This window comes from Miscanthus floridulus, chromosome 12 (genome assembly GCF_019320115.1).
Source record: "Miscanthus floridulus cultivar M001 chromosome 12, ASM1932011v1, whole genome shotgun sequence".
In the NCBI taxonomy this organism is placed as follows: Eukaryota; Viridiplantae; Streptophyta; class Magnoliopsida; order Poales; family Poaceae; genus Miscanthus; species Miscanthus floridulus.
This window is the reverse complement of record NC_089591.1, coordinates 13404861-13429759: the sequence shown is the minus strand read 5'-3', so window position 1 is coordinate 13429759 and position 24899 is coordinate 13404861.

Here is a 24899-nt window from a genome sequence, read left to right as displayed (position 1 = left end):
CAGAAGATTGTGATGGAGTACCGAGTCAAGAGACAGGGACCCAACAAGGGTCGTGTTTTCTACAAGTGCCCGGATCGCGATGTGTGTTGCTTACGCATTTTATCTTTATGGCTAATTGACCTGCTTTTCTTGAATATTTTTGACTAAATATTTTTTGGCTTTAATTACAGTGGGAGGGCAATGGATGCGATGGTTGGTACTGGGAGGAAGATTATGCTACATACGTGCAGAATTTGGGTGCGCTTGAGGTAGCGGCTGCTGCTGATGAGGCAGTGAGCCAGCAGGAGAAGCTTATTGATATTCAACAGAAGAATGATTTGTCTGTTTTAGTTGCGTATGATCACGAAATAATTATGTTACTGAAGTGCATTGTAGTTTTAGTTTGTTTAGTGATAGTTGGGATTGCTTACGTTGTAGCCAGACTTAGTTAATTAATCAACCGTGTGTGTATCATTTATGTTGTGTAATAAAATACTAAATTATGTTCAAGGTTTTCATAATTTGTCGTGTAATACAGATTATGTCAGGCCATTGGATGTACCATGCCGATCGCCGCTCCCAAGACTTTATTGAGGGCTTGCACTATTTCTTAGGTGTGGCCGAGGCAAATAAGCGGGATGGTTTCATGTGCTGTTGTAACACCCTAAAATTTGCCTCTTTTGAAAATAGGTTTAAAATGATTTATTTTTGAATTTTTGAGCGCATGAAAACATAGGAAAATAAAATTTTCATTAATTAAAATTTATCATAAGTAGAAACATGTTTGTTGCATTCATGCCGGTCGCACCTCGTGTTTCTATGTGCAAAATGTGTGTTTTTATACGTGTAGGAGACGAATATCTATCTCTAGGAATTTTTCAGTTTCCTTCTGGAATTTAATTCACCATCCTTCACATTAATCCTTATGTTCCAGTGCCCACATTCTTTTTATGAGCTCCAATACTTATTGGGTTCATCATGTTTTCAAAGTGTCTCTGAAAATTTTCCCCAAATTTTCGGAGGTCCCGGAGTATTTTTCGTGGCTTAAATATCAATTCTGGACTTTTCTAGAATTATTTTATCCATGAAATTAATTAATTCCGAAAATAATAAATCTCTTATTTTTCCCAACGCTCAAAGCCCATGTGCAATAATCCTAGTAAAATCTCAAAGGCCCTGCATTATTTACTAATGGCTTTAATGTTTATTTATGCCCATTAGTGGCAGGCGGATGGTGCAACGTCAATTAGTACCATATCGCTAGTTGACGGAGATGTGGGGAGTTTTTCTTACTATATATATCAACTAACCCCTTAGGCAGAGCACACCCAAAACTACCGTATTGGGGAGCCCCTAGTTTGGGAAATCCCTCGTGTAGTAAATTATATTTTTCCCTCCTTCCCTCGCCGTCGTCTCACCGTCGCCCGTCGCCGCCGCACTACCCCAGCCCGGCCATCCTCTCCTCGGCAAAAAGTAAGGCTGCCTGCCATGTTCCTGTCGATCTCCAACGTGGCTGCGTTCCATCGAGTCTTTGTCCCCTGCAATCTGCGATTTGCCGATCAAAGTCAATTTTTCCGGGGAGGAACTCCATGGACGATGAGGCTTTCTTTGGTTGTCCGGCAAACTCTTGTGCAGCGACGTCCAAGATCTAGTCCGCACGTCTACCGTCATCTGGAGGAGGTCCTCGCCTGAGCAGCACTGCAACGCCATCCCGGGGGTCAATCCGCGCGTGCAGGATTTCGCCACCAGGGCTTGCTGCCCACACGTGAAAGCCAAGCCTGCGTCTTCTGCAAGACCGGCCACCACTCGTGAGCTTTCGTGTCCGGCGTGCCGTCAACGCAACTTGCAAGCACCATGCATGCCTACGCCTACGAGCACACGAACAAGCCAAAATCCTCCTGCAGTGCACATGCAAGCTAGTAGTCATCGCCAGGGGTCAGCAAACAGGATCTTTCCTTTACCAAAATAATCTTAAGGTTACTATTCTTTTCCCATGTATTCAATCTTGAGTAACCGTGTGCCTTAAATCATGCACAGACTAATCTATTGATGTCATCACTCCATCATAGGAGTTGCTCTGAACTTGTCCGCTTGTCGATTCGTGCATCTCCAACAAAACCAGTCGGCGGCAAGCTGCCTGTTCCCAAATCTTGCAAGTCGTCGATGCTCAGAACCAGCACCAACATTGTTGCTTACGTCACAAGCAAACTTCTGTTGGCCGATTAATAAAAGGTCAGCATCACCTCATTGTCCATTATTTTAGTGATCAAATATTATGCTGATGTCATGCCTTGTCATTCATGCATGATAAATCATCATTCTCTATTTATTCCTCAGTCAAGAAATTGTACCGTTCATATACGGTCGTGGAGCTGCTCAGGCTGCCACTTCACTCTCTGTAGATATATATGTTCATCATTGTCGTTATCTTATTTCCATCATATCTTAATCACTTTAACCCCGCTTTAATCTATTCTTTCTGTGTCGCGTTGGAATCGATGTAGTCTACTGTATGACAACGAAGTTTAACACGCTTCATGTTTTCTATTTTTTTTTTAGTTTAAATATTAATTTTGACTAATCTCTGTTCACACTGCTTTCCAAATTAAAAATAACATGGAGATTAACAATCATCTTTTTGTGTTAACTTGATTAATAGCAACATAAATATGTTTGTAAATAATAATTTGGTTAGTGTAAACACGCACCATGTATAATTGGAATAAATGATCTGACATGTTACTTTATTTTGCAAAGTTAAAATCTAACTTGCTTAAAACTATACGATAATATTTATAAATAAAATATGATTTGTTTCACTTTAGTTTTATAAATCAAATTTAAATTTGACGTAAATTATAATCTCTATAAAATATCTTATATATGTTTTTATACCATTAAGACACATAAAGCTAACGGTTTTATGAGTAAATCTATCGATAGTGGTATCATTTTAATCGTAGCTTCGATTAGCGTGTTTTCGCGTCTGTGTGTACGTAGCGAGACGTAGATTCGTTTTACAAACTTTTCATCTTAATTTGATGTTTGGTGTATTGTTCTAATTTAGATCTATTGTTTGCTTCATGTATGATTATATGGATGCTTGTGTGGTGCTTTATGATTACGTCCAGTCGGTAAGATATACGTGGTGATCAAGAAGAAGAAGAACGTTGAAGATTAAAGCTTACCGAAGGATCGGTGTTTAAGGCAAGTATAGCATGGGATCATCCTTATTGTCCTATACACCTTTAATTACTTAATTCATGCTGCATGTGTCTACCTTGACTACCACTAAGGATATCCTAGTCTTTTGTATTTGTACCTTGATTCCTATTGGGTATTGCATTGGGTAGCTTTGCTAGTGCTCAACTACAACCATGATCTTGTAACTTGACTAATGGAATATGCAATAAACATTAAAAGATGTTTTTTAGCAACATGGAACAAGGGGGCTAGAGCATTGGGGCTATTTTATGGTGCTCTAGATTCCTCTCCCTAAGGACTTATCTGTAAGTGATCATCCGGGACTTACAGTACAGCTGTGAGGGCTACATGGCTCTGGCTTTAGCTCAGTATGAGGACCTTTTCTAGCTTGTTAGTGGTTACCTTTATGGCGCAAGAGGGGTGTGTTCCGGGTCGGATATAGTGCGGCCTCTGTCCGTCAGTGTATAGGCTGCGCGTCATTGTGCCTGTCGGAAGGGGAGCCCTACATTCGTAGGCCACAGAAACCTAGCGGCCCTAACTTGTTAGACGAACCTTTGAAAGGCTTCATAGTGAACCCTGCCGACCTTCCTTGGTAGTGGGTCAAGAGGTTGGCCGCCTCAGGCAAAAGGGTAAATCACGACTCACAGTGAAAGTGTACAACCTCTGCAGAGTGTAAAACTGGTATATCAGCCGTGCTCACGGTCACGAGCGGCCTTGGAACCCTTACGGAATAGATGATGGACACTAATTATATGGATGATGAAGATGCTCACTAATGGTTAATTGTTTATGCTATTCATTATTCATGTTTACCTGATCATGTGTTTATGGGCTTGAGATAAACTTGTTGCTACTCCTATGCTAAAATCATGACTCATTAAAAGCTAATCGCAGTTAAACCAGTGTCAGCCTTTCGAGCCTCATGAACCCCATGTTATATTTGTTGAGTACGACATGTACTTACGCTTGCTTTATTTTACACATAATTGGAAAAATCCCGGATGGGTATCAGATTGCTAGAGATTGAAGGAATTAGGCTTGTGATCAACCAGTCAGTTGTCCCTGTGGATTGGAGTCTTCGCCTGAAGATCGGAGTTGTCTTTCCGTGGTCTATACTCTGAGGTTATAATCTTTATACTAATACGCTATGTATTTAAGCATTGTCTTTTGATATTACCCTTATTTGTAGCTGTATGTGAGATTTGACTTCCTGGGCTCACATATGGTGTGTATCTGGTTTTGTTCTTAAAAACCGGGTGCTACAGCTGTCCATGTGCCCTATGTAAGAATTTAAAGGAATATTCAAGCTCAATGAGTCTTCATTCACATTTGCTTAAGTCAGGTTTCATGTCAAACTATATATGTTGGACTAAGCATGGAGAAAGCGGGGTCATGATGGAAGAAGGTGAAGGAGAAGATTTAGACATTGATGACATTATTGCTTAGTATGGTGCCTTTGATGATACTACAATGGGGGGAGATGAAGAAGAGGTAGCGGTAGAAGATGATCTCGGTGATGCTCTTGGCGATGCCATTCGTGATGCACAACAAGAATGGGAAAGTGAAAAAGAGAAAGTTAAGTTCGAGCGCATGCTTGAGGATCATAGGAAGTTGCTATACCCGACGGCCGAAGAGGGGCAAAAAAAGCTGGGTACAACACTGGAATTGCTACAGTGGAAGGCAAAGAATGGTATATCCGACAAGGCATTTGGGAATTTATTGAACCTCATAAAGAAGATGCTTCCGAAGCCAAATGAATTGCCCACCACTACGTACGAAGCAAAAAAGGTTGTCTGTCCATTGGGATTAAAAATCCAGAAGATACATGCATGTCCTAATGACTGCATCCTCTACCATGGCAATGAATACGAGAATTTGGATGAATGCCCGGTATGTAAAGCATCGCGGTATAAGATCAGGCGCGATGATCCTGGTGACGTCGAGGGTGAACAACGTCCTAGAAAGAAAATCCCTGCCAAGGTTATGTGGTATGCTCCTATAATACCACGCTTAAAATGTTTGTTCAGAAATAAAGACCATGCAAAGTTGTTGCGGTGGTATAAAGAAGACCGTAAGGTAGACAATATGCTGAGACACCCAGCTGATGGGTCCCAGTGGAGAGCGATAGACTAGGGAATTTCCAGAGTTTGCAAATGAGGCTAGAAACTTAAGGTTCGCCTTAAGTACAGATGGTATGAATCCTTTTGGAGAGCAGAGCACTAGTCATAGCACTTGGCCAGTTACTCTATGTATCTACAACCTTCCTCCATGGTTATGCATGAAGCGGAAGTTCATTATGATGCCGATCCTCATCCAAGGTCCGAGGCAACCTGGCAACGATATTGATGTCTATCTGAAGCCATTAGTTGAAGAACTTCTAGTTTTATGGAACAAACCAGGTGTATGTGTCTGGGATGAGTACAAACAAGAACACTTTGACCTACGAGCAATGTTGTTCGTAACAATCAATGATTGGCCTGCTTTAAGTAATCTTTCAGGTCAGACAAACAAAGGATATAATGCATGCACACATTGTTTTGATGACCTTGACAGTATATATTTGAAAAGATGTCAAAAGGTCATGTACCTTGGCCATCGTCGATTCCTTCCATTGAATCACCAAGTAAGAAAGAAAGGGAAGCATTTTAATGGTAAGCCAGACCATCGGAAGAAGCCTCATAACCAAACCGGGGAAGATGTACTCGCAATGGTCAAGGATGTGAAAGTAGTATTTGGAAAGGGACAAGGCAGTGAATCTGTTCCCAAAGATGCTAAGGGACACGCACCCATGTGGAAGAAGAAGTCCATCTTTTGGGAGCTACCCTATTGGCAAGTCCTGGAGGTCCGCAACGCAATCGACATGATGCACCTAACAAAGAATCTTTGTGTGAACCTGTTAGGATTCATGGGTGTGTACGGGAAGCCAAAGGATTCACTTGAAGCACGCCAGGACTTGCAGGGCATGAAAGAACGAGACAACCTTCATCCAGAGAAGACAGATGATGGACGTCATTACTTAAGTCCTGCTAGCTACACGCTTATCAAAGAAGAGAGGGACAACATGTTCAAATGTCTAAGCAGCATCAAGGTCCCATCGGGATTCTCCTCCAATATAAAGGGTATAATAAATGTGCCAGATAAGAAATTTCTAAACTTAAAGTCCCATGACTGCCACGTTCTTATGACGCAATTGCTTCCAGTTGCTTTAAGAGGAATTCTACCTCCACATGTACGTCTAGCCACCGTGAAGCTATGTGCATTCCTCAATGCAATTTCTCAGAAGGCAATCAATCCAGTGGAACTAGCTACTCTACAGAATGATGTGGTTCAATGTCTTGTCAGCTTTGAGTTGGTGTTCCCTCCATCCTTCTTTAATATCATGACACACATCCTAGTTCATTTGGTGAAGGAGATTAGTATTCTTGGACCTGTGTTCTTACATAACATGTTCCCCTTCGAGAGGTTTATGGGAGTCTTGAAGAAATATGTGAAAGTTCGTTCTAAGCCTGAAGGAAGCATCGCCCAGGGCTATGGAACAGAGGAGGTCATTGAGTTTTGTGTTGACTTTATTCCTGACCTTGCCCCGATTGACGTTCCCGAATCACGACACGAGGGGCGACTCAGTGGTAAAGGAACTTTAGGGAAGAAAACATATATCAGCATGGAAGACTGATTATTTCAATAAAGCACACTACACAGTTCTTCAGAACTCGTCATTGGTGCATCCGTACATCGAGATACATAAGGAGTTCTTACGATCCAAATTTTTAAGGAAGACTGAAGCTTGGATTAGGCGTCAGCACATGGAAAGTTTTAGTGGTTGGTTGCGAAAAGAATGTCAAGGCAATGACAATATTGATGAGCAACTGTATTTGTTGGCTAGGCAGCCATCGTGGCATATCCTCACGTACCAAGGGTACGAGATAAATGGGAATACATTTTACACAGTTGCCCAAGATAAAAGGAGCACCAATCAAAATAGTGGTGTTCGCATAGATGGAATAGATCCAAATAGGAATATACAAACATATTATGGCCGCATAGAAGAGATATGGGAACTAGACTACGCACCTAATTTTAAAGTCCCTTTGTTCCGGTGCCAATGGGTGAAGCTGACCGGAGGAGGGGTAACAGTCGACAAAGAGTATGGAATGACAACAGTGGACCTCAACAATATTGGGTACAAAGAGGAACCATTCGTCCTTGCTGCCGATGTGAGTCAGGTGTTCTATGTGAAAGACATGTCTACAAAATCAAAGAGAGGAAAAAACAAAGACATCAACTCAATGATCAATGAGCCAAAGCGCCACATAATTCTTTCTGGGAAAATAAATATAGTGGGAATTGAAGACAAGTCAGACATGTCAGAAGATTACGAAAGAAATGTCCGAATTTCACCCTTCATAGTGAAGAAAGATCCAAGCATCATGTTAAATGATGAAGACACTCCATGGTTACGACAAGATCATAACCAAGGGTCATACGTCAAGAAGAAATTCACTATTGTGCCCGCATGATACAACGATGCATGTTTAATATATTATGTTTTAGAGACGGATATTATGTAATATGTTATGACTTCACAATTGTAGATCTTGCTGAGATGATCAAACTTGGTATTCAGAGTTTTTTTCATCTGAGGTCATTTAGTGTCTCATTTGAGCAAGTTTGACCAAGTCAATTTGGTCAAATAAAAAAACAACACTTTGACTCTAGTATTATGAACTCTAAATGACTTCAAATTGAAAAGTTTTGAATACCAAGTTTGTTAAACTCAAAAAGATCTACAATTGTTGTTTTGGTCAACTTTCCATTTGAGAAAGTTTGGACGGTTCAAATTTGTGATTTTTAAATTTCGACGCCTACAAACTAGTTTTCGGGACCCTAGATTGTCTCAAATTGAAAAGTTTTGAATACCGAGTTTGTTAAGCTCATCAATATATACAATCCTTATATAGGCCATTTTTTCATTTGAGAAAGCTTGAACAAAATGTAGTTCAAATTTCACAAGTGTGTGACATAGTTTTAGAAAGTATATATGAGATTCAAGAAGTTGTGACTAGTGTTTGATAAAATTTTCTCAAATGGGAAAATGAGCTATGTAACAATTGTAGATCTTGCTGAGATGATCAAACTTGGTATTCAGAGTTTTTTCATCTGAGGTCATTTAGTGTCTCATTTGAGCAAGTTTGACCAAGTCAAATTTGGTCAAATAAAAAAACAACACTTTGACTCTAGTATTATGAACTCTAAATGACTTTAAATTGAAAAGTTTTGAATACCAAGTTTGTTAAAATAAAAAAGATCTACAATTGTTGTTTTGGTCAACTTTCCATTTGAGAAAGTTTGGACGGTTCAAATTTGTGATTTTTAAATTTCGATGTCTACAAACTAGTTTTCGGAACCCTAGATTGTCTCAAATTGAAAAGTTTTGAATACCGAGTTTGTTAAGCTCATCAATATATACAATCCTTATATAGGCCATTTTTTCATTTGAGAAAGTTGTAGAATAAAAAATACTATATTTTCTATATTTTTATAGGTTCAACAAAAAATTCCTGTCAATTTTGGTCAAAAACTGAGAAAAAATTGAAACATTGACGTTACAATAATGTGATAATAAATTTCCTATCGAATAATATTAGTTTTATTAATTTTAAGTTAGAAATATATTTTTGCATTAACAAAATACTTAGTATTAGTAACATTTATATTCTATATTCATAAAAGAAATTCAAAACTTTAGGTTACAAAATTTTCCTATTTACAATAAATAATTAGTTAATCAATAGTATTTTTTAAAATAAATATTGCAAAGTATTGAAGTTGCTATGGAATTAATTGATTAACCTAGTATTAAACAAAAACAATATCCCAGGCCTTTCCAATTACGCTGGCGGGTTGGCAAATTTTTCAGGGCTCCAGTCCCGGCCCGGACCAAGAACCGGGACTAAAGGGTGGGCGGCAATTTCGGTGCCTGTCAAAAAATACCTTTAGTCCCGGCTGGTAACACGAGCCGGGACTAAAGGACATTTAGTCCCGGCTGGTAAGACCAACCGGGACTAAAGGGTTGGACCTTTAGTCCCGGTTGGTATTACCAGCCGGGACTAAATGTCCTTTAGTCCCGGCTGGTGTTACCGGCCGGGACTAAAGGGTCGCGGGCTATATATATCGAACGTCTGTTCTGTTCATCTTCGATCTCGCCTCCGTTGCTCAGCCCCGCCTGGCCGCGCCATCCGCCGTCGTCGAGCTCGTCTCTGCCGCGCCACCATCGTCGTCTACCCCCGCCCGGCCATGCCATTCTCCAGGCCCGCATCGCCGCATCCCGTCTCCGCCGCCGCACCCGACCCCACCCTCCGTCGCCGACGCTTCCCGCGCGCCCACGCCGTACGGCCTCCGTCGAACTCGATCTTGATCTGCTGCTCTCGATCGGCCAAGTTTTTTAGATTTTTTTTACAAAGTCTCGGCTGTATGTTAGATTAAAATGTATTCAATTTTAATTAGTAGTTTATTGTTAGTTTTTTAGTTATTTTTAGATAGTTTTTGATATATTAGATTTAAATGTATTAAAATTTAATTAGTATTTTATTTAGATAGTTTTTTAGATAGTTTTTATTATAGTTTTTGATATATGTTAGATTAAAATGTATTATCTTACTAGTTTATCTAATTTCATGTTAGATTTATTTAATTGGATTTAGTAATTATATATTCTATCTCTCTATATATATTATATCTAGAGAGAGATTCTATATATATGTATACATATGTACTTAATTATTTCTATATGTATATATACATGTACTTATTTTCATGTGTTGAGAGAGAGAGAAATTGTATCTAGAGAGACATTCTATGTGTATCACATGCATATCTAGAGATATAGACATATGCACTTATTTCTATGTGTTGAGAGAGAGAGAAAATATATTGTATCATTCTATGTGTATATATATACGTGTACTTATTTCCATGTTGATGAAATATTATGTGTTATTATATTTAATTGGATTTAGTAATTCTATATGTGTTATCACATGTACTTATGTTATGTACCATAGTAATTCTATCTATGTGTTATCTTGAAGATACAAATGGCTGCTCCGAATGATAACTTGAGTGATGACATAATGGCGGATATTATCAACGCCGGCACCAATGTGGATGTAGATGACATGAGTCAGTACTTTGCTGATTATGAGGATATCCTGAATATGCCGGTGGTTGAAGATCAACAAATTGTCGCGCAAGAAAATACTGGCGAGGTATATTCGATTATCTATCATCTCTTATAGATGCATGCGTACGTATATTTGTTGTTAATCGTTGTGTTTCTACTCATGTAGTCGATCTCTGGATCTACATCAACCACCGACAAAAGTAGGAAAGTCCGAGGGCCAAAAAAGCCATTAGAGGGCCGTTTCATAATATCAGAATTCGACACCGACACCGGCAAACCATTGGGACCACATGCTCAGACATATGTCAATCAATGTGGGTTCGTTGTAAGGGATAGGATCCCAGTTAGTGCTTGTGAATGGAAGCAGAAGATATCCGCTCCTATTGTTAGTTTTGTATCTGATCGTGACAAGAACCTAGCTTGGAGAGATATCACTCAGCATTTCACATTACAAGCAGATGATGCTTTGAAGGAGCTAGTGAGGGATTGGACAATGAAGAAGATGGCAACATTGTTCCAGAGTTGGAAGAAGACATTGTATAAAAAGTTTATCTTGAAGAATGCTACGCCGAATTTCAATGCTAAGGCGTTTGTCAAGTTGGAGTCCCATTGGGATGCCTTCGTAGAATACAAGACATCCTAAGACAGTGAGGAACGTGTGATGAGGAATCGGCAGAATGCCCAACAGAAGCAATACCATCATCGCATGGGATCAGGTGGTTATAAGAGTGCTATTCCCAAGTGGCAGAACCTAGAAGCAGAGATTACTGCCAAGGGAATCATACCTGAAATAATAGAGAAGAACTGGCCTCAACGCGCGAAGAATTGGTTCTACGCTCATGGGGGAAGCCTAGACTCAGACACTGGCAAGCTAATTTTTGGCCAAAAAATTGAGAGAGCAACACAGAGACTAGCTCGTGCTAGGGAAGAAGCTGATAGTGGTGTTTTCAAGCCCAACAGACAGAAGGATGAATTGACATATGCCCTAGAGAATCCCGAACACGGTGGTCGAACAAGAGGCTATGGGGTGGTTCCGTGGCTACACGCATTCCCAGCAGACAAGGATACCTATAGAAGCCGCCAAAGAAAGAAGGATGAGGAGGCAGAACGAATCCGTGCATTGGAGCAATTTGTTGATGAGTCACGACAAGCATTGCTTGAATCACGTGAACGAGAAAAATCTCTTGAGGCAAGAATGCAGGAGGAGACCAAGAGGCAAGTGCAGCTAGCAATGAGTCAAATGCAATCGCAATCAACGCCGGGAGTCACCATTAGCCCCGTTGGTCAGATGAAAAGCAGTTGTGCTTCTACGGAGCTGCCAGTTATTCAAGACGACGCTAGGTTGCGCTTCCCTGTTGATGACATTACCGAGCCTCTAACAACATGTGAGCTGCACATTCCAGATGGTAATAATGCATCAATCATGGTGGCTGTCGGGGTTGTATCTCCAATAGACCGAACGAAGACACCAAGAATCCATGGGTTAGTTATTCAACCTGGATATGCTAGCGTCTCGGTCGATAGAGTGCTCAAAGGTTACAGCAATGTTTCTCTTGACATTGAAGGCGGTGATGGGGACAAGACACTAGGAGAAGCAGAAAAGACATTTATTCAATGGCGCAAACACTTCATCATCATTCCTAGGGCGCCACCGCTTCCCCTACCTCACCCTAGGTACGAATGAAAGTGAATGAAATATTATTTTCCATTAATTTTCTATTGGCTTAAAAAATAATTGACACACAACTTGTTTTTGTAGCAGGGTCTCCCCCCAGCCTAGCCTAATCATTCATTCCCCATCTCATCACAACATCGCGGGGGGCGAGACGACTTCATCCCCACGGCGATCGCCAACTCCTACACCGGCCCCATCGCCTCCACAACGATCTCCAACTCCTACACCGGCCCCACCACCTCCACAACGATCTCCAACGCCTCCACGCCGGTCTCCACCAACACCGGCCACATCACCTCCATGCCGGTCTCCAACACCACCCCCACCCCCTCCACAGCGACGCACTACAAAGACGTCTAAGGTCCCGGCGGCAAAGAAGACCCTGAGAAAAAGAGTTATTTCTCAAGAAATACTTTCTAAAAAGACTGATGAGCAAATAGTAGCTGAAGAAGACAAAAAAGTGAAAGATTTTTTTATAGATACCAAAAAGAAGAGTCAAGCGAAGCTTAAGGAGAAGCCGTACTTTTACCTACCACGAGAGGTGCTGAGGCAGAAGGTCGATGCTCATAAGAAAAAGATGATTGAACTTCGTAAGCCTTCGCCACTATCAGACTATGACTGCTCCCTCGTGAAGTCACATGATGCAGATAAGAAAAGGAAAAGAGCATCAGGGAAGGATGTCCCACAGCTCAGACAACAGAAGCAATCAATGCAAAATCTTATTGTTGCTAATCAATATGGTTCCAACATAGAAGTCTATCGACCAGACAACTCTGGAGGAGTGTCGGTTCAAGCCCTGAATGCTTTTTTTCAAGATACTGGTTTAACCTTGGATCAATTGACGGGCAAAGCTCCAATCCAGAACCTGGAAGTTGATACCTGGAAGACTTATAAATATGGCAAAAGTCTGTACAACCCTGCGGCTCTGAATGAATTGGGTACGCAAATGTACTTGCTCAACAAGTGGTACATGCAGGCGTGTGGCAGGGGTGAGCAGTGGATCTTTGTCAGATTTAGAGACCATCATTACTTCCGTGGCGATGACATCTTACATATTAGTTTCGAAGAATTGCATCAACTATACCACATGGACGCTCTGGACAAATCAATCATTAGCTCCTTTTGTTTGTAAGTGATTCTTACTTTTATTTAATAAACTCACTTCCATGCGTACGTGTATATAATTATCCTCACATGTAACTTATATTTATATACAGATTCCAGATGTTAGAGCTCCAAAGAATACAAAACACCAGTGTTGGCTTCATTGATCCTTATATCGTATTCAAAACCGGTATTATTGTCAAGGAGCGATGGGTATCTAAAGCACAGGAGAATATCATGATGTTCTTCATGAAGCAGCACGACAAGACAACAATACTTTTCCCGTACAACTTTGAGTAAGTGTTAATAATAATGTAGTCTACACATTTTATGTAATATCAATACAACTTATATGCATGTACGTGTGTGTATAAACCAATGCAGTTTTCACTGGATACTCATTGTCATTGAGTTAAACTCAAGTCGGTTACTAATCTTTGACTCGTTGAGAAAAGAACGGGCACTATACCAAGATATGATAGACATTATCCAGGGGTAATTTCGATCTCTCGCGCACAACTATTATTGAATAGACTTTGCCATAATTTATTAACGATCGTACATTATTGGTCGCACAGGGTTTGGAAAGAGTTTATTCGGCAACATCGCAAGGATTGCAAGGCACCACTTAATGTAGTTGAAATACCAGTAAGTTGTACTATATACACTTCCCCACGTGTTTAATTACTATATCGTACTTCAATTTACGTGTGAGATGATGAGAATAATCTTCTTCTCGTACAGTGGTGTTTGCGGCAGGAACCAGGTAATAACTTGTATGGATACTACGTTTGTGAATTTATCACTGCGCACATAAGAAGAACTCCTGAAGATGTCCTCAGAGTACGTATATATCAATTTTTATTTATTTTTAAATGAATATATATACATATATGTGTATTAATACTTTTCCTTTTATTTCAAATGCAAGACTGAATGGTTGAAACGAAGGGTCATGCAAAAAGACCATCTGAAAGCAGTTCAAGAGTCAATAGTAGGATATCTTCTAGAAAAAGTGCTAAATCCCAACGGCGAGTTCTACTTTGATCCTAAGGAATAAATGATGTAAATTAAATGTTTATTGATATCGTTATTTTCGAGAACAAGATTATGAAAGTGTTGTATATATACATATATATATATATATCTATAATATATATAGTTTCATACTTTATTCGAATATAATAATGCTCAAGATGAGAATTAGATGTAATTATACACATGCGTGTATTTATATTAGCAGCGTAGAATACGTACATAAAAATATATTATATATTAAACAAATACGTGTAACTGAACTGAAAACAAATTAAACAAAAAAAAAAGAAAAGGAACCTTTAGTCCCGGTTGGGGTTACCAACCGGGACTAAAGGGTGAACCGTTAGTCCCGGTTGGTGTTACCAACCGGGACTAAAGGGTACGCCAGGTTGCTTGGCTGGAGGGCCTTTAGTCCCGGTTGGTGTTACCAACCGGGACTAAAGGTCCCTCTTTAGTCCCAGCTCGATGACCCGGGACTGAAGGTTCCACCTTTAGTCCCGGGATCGTTGTCCCGGCGCGGTAACCGGGACTAAAGGCGGTTACCGCCCGGGACAACAAGTCCATTCTGTAGTAGTGAGTTAGAAACAGGACCTAATAACTATCAGCACCAAAGATGATGTGAACCATGCAAAGAGCTGCACTCTATATGGCTTTCTGCTGCGTACATAGCCTGACCATGCAGAAGATTGCAGTATTCAAAAAGCATATGTGTCTACAATATTAACACTGCCTACAAAGTGCAGGCCTTTCATCAATTTGACGGCAACATGATTGCTCCAGTGTAGGGATTCGTGTGACATGGAATAGGCCAACAACAGAGTGCCTTGAAAGGAGCTATGCGTGCAGAAGCAGAAGCAGCAGATATCCAACAGAAACTTTACTTTATTCTTCAGACAACCATGCCAATGTTGGCAAATCGTGGTCACCTATTTACCAGTGTTCTAGAGACAGATTAAATCATAGTAAGCTCACCGCTGATTCTGATGAATGGAACAAATTATTTTGTGCAGCCATCATGGATTAGTAAATGATGAATCCGACAAGCTGGAATCCAATAAATTTGCCCTAACTTGCTTCAGGTCATTCCAGGCTACCACCAGCAACTAACTAGACACATGGCTACCAGCTAGAAAGAAAAGGCAACATAGCTAGCTCAAGAGATAATTGTATCCCACTATTCGTTCATGGGCAATCGAGTGCAACCTTGCCTCTAGCATATCTTTAGTTTTACACTTGCAATTATTCTTAACAATAATGTTTGTCACTCTGATCCGTGATAGGCTCCATATGCAATATATTTTACCATATATGATTCCCTCTAAATTTCTAGGTTTTGAAGCTGTAGTCCCTGGACTTCTACTAATGCCAACAAACACATCACGGTTTTCACAAACCTAGCTATTGCTACCCTGTACTGATGGTTGAAAAGAACTATTTTTCTAAAAGAAATATTCCCCATGAAGAAAGATCAACCTCTCTTACTGCTTCATTGAATATGAGGTCGTGATGTGATTAGATAGTCTAGTATGATAGACTAAGTTCTACTCTGTGTCTTTTCCTGTGACAAACATCATTATTATAGAGATGAGGCGCAGCAGCTAGCAAGGCGATAATTAAAATTATCTTAATTATATTATATTACATTGAGCATTGTATCTACTTTGTTTTGTTTTCATAGATACACTTTAACGTTTGTTCTTTTCTTAAGAACAACCTGTACATGTGATTTTATTATAATTCAATTTAAAACAAAACGAACACCAAGACTGTGGAATGTATGCTAACAATCGGATATATTGGTTAGATATACTGCATAGCACTTTCATATTTTTTTATGAAGGAAGGATTTTATTCAAGATCATTACATTGAGTTGGTACAATAAACCCGAATGCACCTCCAGCTTCTGCATCAAAGTACATAGCCACACCGAAGAAAGAAAACAAAGCCTAGCACCCTAATAATGACTTTTCAATCATGAGACTAGATCACAACCCATGTGCTTAGGAAAAAAATGCGTTGACCACTATTGTGATGTACCGCATGGTAGTTGGCCTTGCCAACATAGAACAACCCTAAGTGCACCTCCCAACAGGCTCCTTCCTGGGAAGCGTTTCTAGTCTTTTCGCAGTGGATATGACGAAACTAGCTAAGTCGGTTTCAGAAGCCAGCTATGACAGCTCCTTCGTTGTGAATCAATCCTCAAGTGATGCTCATTTGAATCCAGGTGTGATAGCCCATTGAGTGTAGGATGAGATTTGGGACAACACTACCCAAACCTCAATAACCAATGTGGGACTAAACCTTCACAATATTTTATCAACATACACATATTGTCCACCATAGGCATAATTCAAATTGGCGCGGATGTCACATACACCCCATTGAAGGGATTGATGTTCTTGTTGGCCCAAAACACCCACAACTAAGCAAAACATGACCAGGAAGACTGCCTCTTGGGACTTTTAACTTTCTTAATCTCACATCAACACACACTTGCCACCATGGGCATAATTAAAAAATGTGCCAAATGTCGCAGAGGTGTGCCATGTGCTAGAGAAGGCAAGATGATTTTTTAGGGTCGGCAGATCAGAGGTGATGAGCGACAATGGCGGTAGGTGGTTGCACAATTTACGGGAAGGATATGCACATAGTGGTGTGTAGAGGGCACAATTTGGAATGACAGATCAGGGAAAGTATTTGTGATCGCCGCCTATTAATTTCCATGAGCACTTGCAATTTCCCACTGTTGGCGTGCTCTAGTTAGATGATAGAGCATTAGTCTCAATTGACAGGTTTCCATTTGTCGATGATAGAAAATGTCACTCAAATTGGTTGGCCGATTGCATGAATTCACTCGGGTTCATTGGCCGAGTAAGAATTTAAGTTGACTCGGCTTATTTTTTTATGAAGGAAGGATTTTATTCAAGATCATTACATTGAGTTGACACAATAATCCTTAACCCACCTCTAGCTTCTGCATCAAAGGACATAGCCAAAACCAAGAAAGAAAACAAAGCCTGGCACCCTAACGACTTTCAATCCCAATACTAGATCACAACCCATGTGTCTAGGAGAAAAATGCCTTAACCACTATTATGATGTATCTCCACGGTAGGTGGCCTTGCCAACATAGAACAACCCTAGGCGCACCTCCCAACAGACTCCTTCCTGGGAGGCGTTTCTATGTTTTTCGCAATGGATATGATGAAACTAGCTAAGTTGGTTTTAGAAACCGGCTAAGCATGCTGGCTTTCCCTTCTTCGTTGCAAAACAATCCTCGAGTGATGCTCATTTCAATCCAGCTATGACAACACTACCTGAACCTCAATAACCAATGTGCATGAGGCTAAACCATCACAATATTTTATTAGCATACACACATTGGCCACCATGGGCACAATTCAAATTGGGGCAGATGTCACATAGACCTCATTGAAGGGATTGATGTCCTTGTTGGCCCAAAACGCCCACAACTAAGCAAAATATGACTAGGTAGACTCTCTCTTGGGATTTTTTTAGATGATGGATTTTCATTAATCCGGCCTCTATATCCATGAAGGATATACACAACTAAAAGGATACAAGAACATTTAGACTCACACCTCAACAAAGAGGAGAACACACAACTAAAAAAAGAAAAAACTATGATCTTGGACATCCTGCTTCCCGACATCCTCTCCTAAAATGGCTAGATTCGGTTAGTGGAAGTCATCATGTTGCCACTGCCCCTTGTGCACCATATATCGCTATGAACCTCCGCTGCTGCCATCTTCATCCACTTCAAGTGAGTTGACACCACGTGTCGCCGGTTAGCCCGCCTTCATCTGTCGTTGTCCAATCAGAACTTGCCGATCAGACATGAGCCAATAGGATCAGCTTCCGCTTCACCAGATTCCTAGGCCTACACCGCCCATAGGAGGCAGTGGCCATCATTGGGATGGCCATCGCCTCTGCTTGTCGTTGCCGCCACCTCTAGGGCCACCGCTACTGACGGGATCCACCTCCTCCTCGCTAAGATCCTTGCACTAGCACTCAAGCCGCCGCCGCCCCTAGGGTACCAATGAACCGATCACCAGGAGCAAACAATCACCACGTCCCTATGTGACAGCCACCTCTCCATGACCAACCATCCACGAGCAGCCTGCACGCTCTAGATGTGCAGCCGTCATGTATCCCACGCTGTCCACGTGCTGCCTGTACACCCTAGGCGCACAGCCATGCACGACCACCACCGCCACTGTCGTCCACTTGCTACCGTGGATTCGGGCGGGGGTACGGATCGAGCCGCGGCGGCGCTTAACGACTGCTGCCGATGCAAGTAGGACCCCGACCACCATGGCTAGATCCGAACGCTGGCTTGTCAGATCCATCATCCCTCGGTAGCCACCAAGCCGCTGCCACCGCTAATTTCTCCCCTGACGCAGATGAACTTCACCGATGGGAGATGTACGAGTGCTCCCCGAACAGCGGACCAGACGTGAGGGCCCCGCCAGTCGCCGTCCTCATGGGCCTCCGGCGACCTCACTCAGGCAACAGCGAGGCGAGAGAAGTGGAAGGCGGTGCGATGGGTGGCGGCGCCTGCGGTCGCTCAGACCGAGCGACGCGGAGGCTCATACAGTCGATGGCCTTGGGGAGATGAAGACATCCTTGCAGCCTAGCAGCCCTCCCTCTTGGAACTTACCCCCCTTAATTTCACATCAACACACACTTACCACTATGGGCATAATTAAAAATGTGCCAAATGTCAGAGAGTTCTGCCGTGTGCTATGTTTTCATCTGATACAGAATTCTTCTAAAGAACTCAAAGTCCAATAGAATATCTGCAGTTTTGATTAGGAGAAATAAAATGCATGCATGCTGGATATTTACAACTAAATTTGTTGTCTCATTTTGTATTTTCACCTCAAGGGAAATTAACTCTCCATAGGACCATTTAGATTGGCTTTAGTTCTCTTCGTTATATGATACGGTAGGGCACATATATCTAAAGAGAAAAAAAGGAGGAACCAGTAAAACATAATTTAAAAATATAGAAAAAGTGATGAACATGAACCGTAAGTGATTAGTGGTTACGATCTTTTTGAGACAGAAACATGGCACTTCATCAACGAGCTCATCGTGTTGTTCTCCTTTACATACACGCTTCTTTGAGGGTATGGCGTTTCACTCTATCTCCAAAACCATCTCAGTTGGGCACTGCAAACTTTACTGCCATATACAGATAGACACAAATATTCAAATTCGCCCATACCAAAATTGAGTTAGTTAACGAGTCATCAAAATTTCTTGAACATCACTACATATTGAATATTTTCTGAAACACATCATAAGAAATGCCACAGGTGCCCTTATATATTGATTGACACTTTTACTTGTTTCCTTCACCAAGAACATCAGCCATGGATTTATCTGAGTCAATCATTATCGCACACACGATATTTTTTAATTTATTGTTTAATATTGAGCATACGCTCATTACAAATACCCCACATTTCAGGTGCCCCAGAGATTATTTAGATACGTCTAAACACAAATGACACGAGGGACTTTAGAACATGCTGGTACATCACATATATATAATGTCCTCCATAGTGTGTGGAAGGACATACATTTATGAACTTTGGGGAAAGCAACCATGAACTAATCAAGGATGAGGGCCGGGGTTCATTATGCGATTGATATCACTGATTGAAAAGACACGGCTTGAATCAACACTGGAATCCATCAGCTTCCTTCCAAGATTTATGCCCTTCATAAATCTTGTTTCTTCATTGCTTCCATATGAATTGACAAGCAAGGTGGTTTCTTCGGCCTTTGCTCCAAGAAAACTTGCATGATCAAAGTATGCCATTGTGCACATCATGTTCATCAAAATGAGTAGTGCCACAGTTGAAGGCTTCATCTGCTTGTATGTTGGATGCGTATGTGTTATGCTGCAATTTCTGACATAATTAGTACATGGAAATTATATTGAATCATACTGAAGAAAACCGATGAAGTATAGCTTACAAAAAAAAGACTCACCCAGTTAGTTGATTAGTTGGAAATTTGTGTTGTTGATAACCAAGGATACACTGGGCACACTATATATAGCCATCTTAATAGAGAAGTAGCTTTTTAGGTGAAGAGGACGCTCATGATGTTTTGCAACTGGGGGTGGAGGCTGGGGTGGGGGAGCTGCAAGCCATTACTTGATAATAGGTCTTGGTGCATTATGTCGCACTAGTACAGAACCACCATCTAGTAGCTGGTTCCATACCACCTACTATTCAAGAATTGGTTTCAGCAGTTGGCGTCAAGCGGTAGTGATAGCTCCTCTGCTATTGCTGCCTGGTCGAGGATATGGAGAATGGACATGCATCACTATCAGTGAGTCATGCCTAACAAGGTATGCATGAGGGTTTGCCAGTTTGGTCCTCGAAATTGAGCAAGGATGGTTTGGTGGTTTGTGCCTCAAAAGCATCTATGGTGGGTTTGATCTGTTTGGGCCTCAAAATCAAGAGTGACGAGTTGGAGGACATGTGACATCATCACAAAGCTTTTGTCGATGTGAAGCTTAGTCGTGAAGACGGCGGGTCCATCCTATGCACCGACAAGATATACAGCTTTACCCTTCGGTGTATTTAGGAGGAGACTAGGAGGCTCTTATTGTTGAGCTTTTTGCCATCTTAACTTTGATTACTGGCTTTCTTATATCTGAAATATGTGTTTCTCTCTATTTTCAGGGTTATTTTAGGAAAAAAAATTTAGATCTATGTTAGATCCGATTCCTAGTGTTTTGAGTCGTTTTGTGGGTCCTTGGAACTTGGTCAAGTCATGGCTTGAAGCCCAGCTATAATCTCCAATGTTTCCTTCTTCAAAACCCCTTGTTTTTAGCCTCGTTTGATGAATTTCATGAACATCTTTGTGCTATTTTTTGGGAGATGTTCTTGATTGATATGTAGGTGGTATGTGGTCTTGGGAACATGCATATGCACTGCCCTCAATAGATTCACCTTAAGCATCTAAAAATCACCATTTTGAGGATTTATGAAAAACTCCAAATTGAGGTAGGGCTTTTGAAATTCCTGAGGAAGCTTTGATCTATTTGGCAAGATCTCTGGGTATATATTCAAAATGGGTTAGTGGAAGTCTTTGCAAAGTTTCATGATCTTTGGAGATCATTTATATTGAATTCAATTTCTTGTTGCAGAGGAGTTAGGTTGGAAAAAAAACAACTAAGGCTGGTTTTCAAAACCAGCTAGCTAATCCAGTTTTTTGGATATGCTCCAATTGTGGTGATTTTTGGTGCCGATATTCTCTATTATGTTATAAGTCTCTCCACCAAATTTTATAACTTTTGGATGTCAATTGGTTGGGTTTCGATATTTTTCTCGGAGAGTTGAAGGCTGAAATCTGCCAAACTAGCCTAAGCCGGTCTTTGCTCATCCTTTTTCACCTCTGACAGCTTCTGCATCTTTCTATCCTAGTTTTTAGGATCCTTAAGTCCGTTTTGACTATGAGATCTTGCTAGCCTACTCAAGAGGTTCGCATGGGATGCCTTCAGATGTAGGCCATGCTCTTTCATTCTTGAGAAGAGAAAAACTTGAGCCTCACCTCTTTCTAGTCGCCAATTTTGGACCTTCAGGTACATAGAGTGGTATATAGTGTCTGGTATCAAAAGTGAGGTATTATTATTACTTCACGAAGACTATAGGCTTGCCACTTACAAATTTGTGTACTACAGCCTAAACAGACCATATAAGGCTCTAGCTTTTCACCAACTTAACCACAACTGAGTACATTTGATGAATTTGGACAGGGCACAGTATATTAAAAATCCAATGGAAAAGTGATTCAAATGAATTATTTATTACTTCTTAGGTAACTGTGACATGAGACAATGGAAGACCTTTATGAAAATAGCGTCATGTCAGGCAAATCCTGGAATCACCTTGCTCACTTGGAAGTATGAATGGGCTGGAACTATAGGTGTTATATGTAGGCGAAAGATTGGTTTGCATTACCCGACAATAAAAGTACCATCTCCCAACTAGGGCAGTGGGTTTTGGGCATGCGCACCTCTCTATGAATAAGATCGTCATGAACGCACCGAATATTTCTACACATCCGACAAACAAATAAGGCTGATGATATAATTGTGTCACCCAATAACATGAAAACAACTTGATGGCATGCGCACCGAACAAATTTGTGTACTACAGCTATCAGCTAGTCTTTCTTGTTCTCTAAACAGACAAATGATATATTTGTATGGCTCTTGCTTTTTCAACTACTTAACAACAACTGAGTACATTTGAAGAATTTAGACAGGGCACAATGTATTTTAAAAAATCAATGGAAAAGTGATTCAAATGAATTATTTTTAACTCCTTAGGTAGCTGTGACCTGAGTCAATGGAATGACCTTTATGAAAATATCATCGTGTCAGATAACAGACAAAGATGATAAGTAGTTTATCCTGGAATCAAATTGGTCATTTGGAAGTATGAATGGGCTGGAACTATTGTTGTTATATGTAGGAGAAAGATTGGTTGGCATACCTAACAATAAAAGAATCCTCTCCCAACTAGGGCAGTGGGTTTTGTGCATGCACACTTCTCTCTGTGAATAAGAATCGTCATGAACGCACCGAATATCTCGGCACGTCCAACAAACAAATAAGGCTGATGATATAATTATGTCACCTAATAACATGAAAACAACTTGATGGCATGCGCACCGAACAAATTTGTGTATGCGCACTTCTCTCTGTGAACAAATTTGTGTATGTCACCCAATAACAAGAAAATAATCGTCTCCCAACTAGGGCAGTGGGTTTTGTGCATGCACACTTCTCTCTGTGAATAAGAATTGTAACGAACGCACCGAATATTTTGACATGTCCAACAAACAAATAAGGTGGATGATATAATTATGTCACCCAATAACATGAAAACAACTTGATGGCATGTGCACCGAACAAATTCTTTGGATTTCTAGAGCTATTTGGATTTTTATATTCATTCATATATATGATTTCGCAAACTGTCTAGTAAATCATGCCAATCATATTTCCTAAAAAATAATTCTTCCTTTCTTGTACACAACACAAACATATTTCACACTACTACTCTGTCATTTTAACGGATTATACCTCTCTAAAACTTAGATTCCACAAATAATAAAAAAACTGAGATCCAACCTAGTAGGAACTAGGTGGTTTTTTATTAAGACGAGAAATAGGCACCCAAACTCAGTTCAAGAGAGGACTTAAACCTGGGTGATTGGGTGCATGACCACACCTCCCGCCCAACCAGTTGAGCTAGACTCACTTCCTGTTCCACAAATAATAATGCTTGCCTTTCTTTTGGCACGTAGGAGATGTGCAGAACTCAGAAATATATCATGAAAACCATGAAAATTCTGTGGCCAAACTCTAATTATGATAGTCTTCTAATAAGAACAACCTTAGATTAGAAGATGTTAGTATCAGCATGCCAAATTATATATTGATCACAGTAAACTGTGTATGCCGTTCCATAATCTCTACAGCCAATGCGGCCATCTGCTGCATACATATAGCTTGATGACATCATGAAGTATTCCAATTGATGTGGTTTTGGGTTGTCGACAAGTTCTGGCTGTCCTCACTTTGGATCAGTTTTATCGCCACCTTTGAGCCAAGTCAGTGTTCACGGGTCTTCTTGAAATTGATGGGCAATGCCTGCAGAAGAAGCAGATCGGGCAGAACTTTAGTATTCAGACAACCTTGTCAGTTTTACAGAGAAAACAGGATTTTTGTTCAGGCAACCCAAAAGTAGACAAAAGTGTTACCATGATTACCTCTAAATTTCTAGCAGCTAAAACTGTAGACTATGGGCTTTCACTAATGCAATTAGAACACCATGATTTTCACAAGCATAGCTATGGCTTTGCTGCTTGAGCCGCAAGAGAATAATTTCTTTTGATGTAAGATACCACCTGGGGAAAGACCGACCTCATAAAAAATAAGATCACTCACTAGAATAGTCATCTAGTATGATAGATGAATTACTAAATGATAAATTTTCTGTAGCACCCTGGTTTTAAGAACAAAACCAGATACGCACCATATGTGAGCCCAGAAAGTCAAATCTCATATATATCTACAAATAAGGGTAATATCAAAAGACAATGCTTAAATACATAGTGTATTAGTATAAAGATTATAACCTCAGAGTATAGACAGCGGAAAGACAACTCCGATCTTCAGGCGAAGACTCCAAATCCACAGGGACAACTGACTGGTTGATCACAAGCCTAATTCCTCCTAACTCCAGCAATCTGGTACCCATCCAGGATTTTTTCAAAGATTTAAAAAGTAAAGCAAGCGTAAGTACATGTCGTACTCAACAAATATAACATGGGGTTCATGAGGCTCAAAAGGCTGGCACTGTTTAACTGCGATTAGCTTTTAATGAGTCTTGATTTTAGCATAGGAGTAGCAACAAGTTTATCATAAGCCCATGTAACACATGATCAGGAAAACATGAAAAACTGAATAGCATAAACAGTAATCATTAGTGAGCATATTCATCATCAGTATCATCCATGTTCACCATCATTAACCATTAGTGATCATCTATTCCATAAGGGTTCCAAGGCCGCTCGTGACCGTGAGCACGGCTGATATACCAGTTTTACACTCTGCAGAGGTTGTACACTTTCACTGTGAGTCGTGATTTACCCTTTCTCCC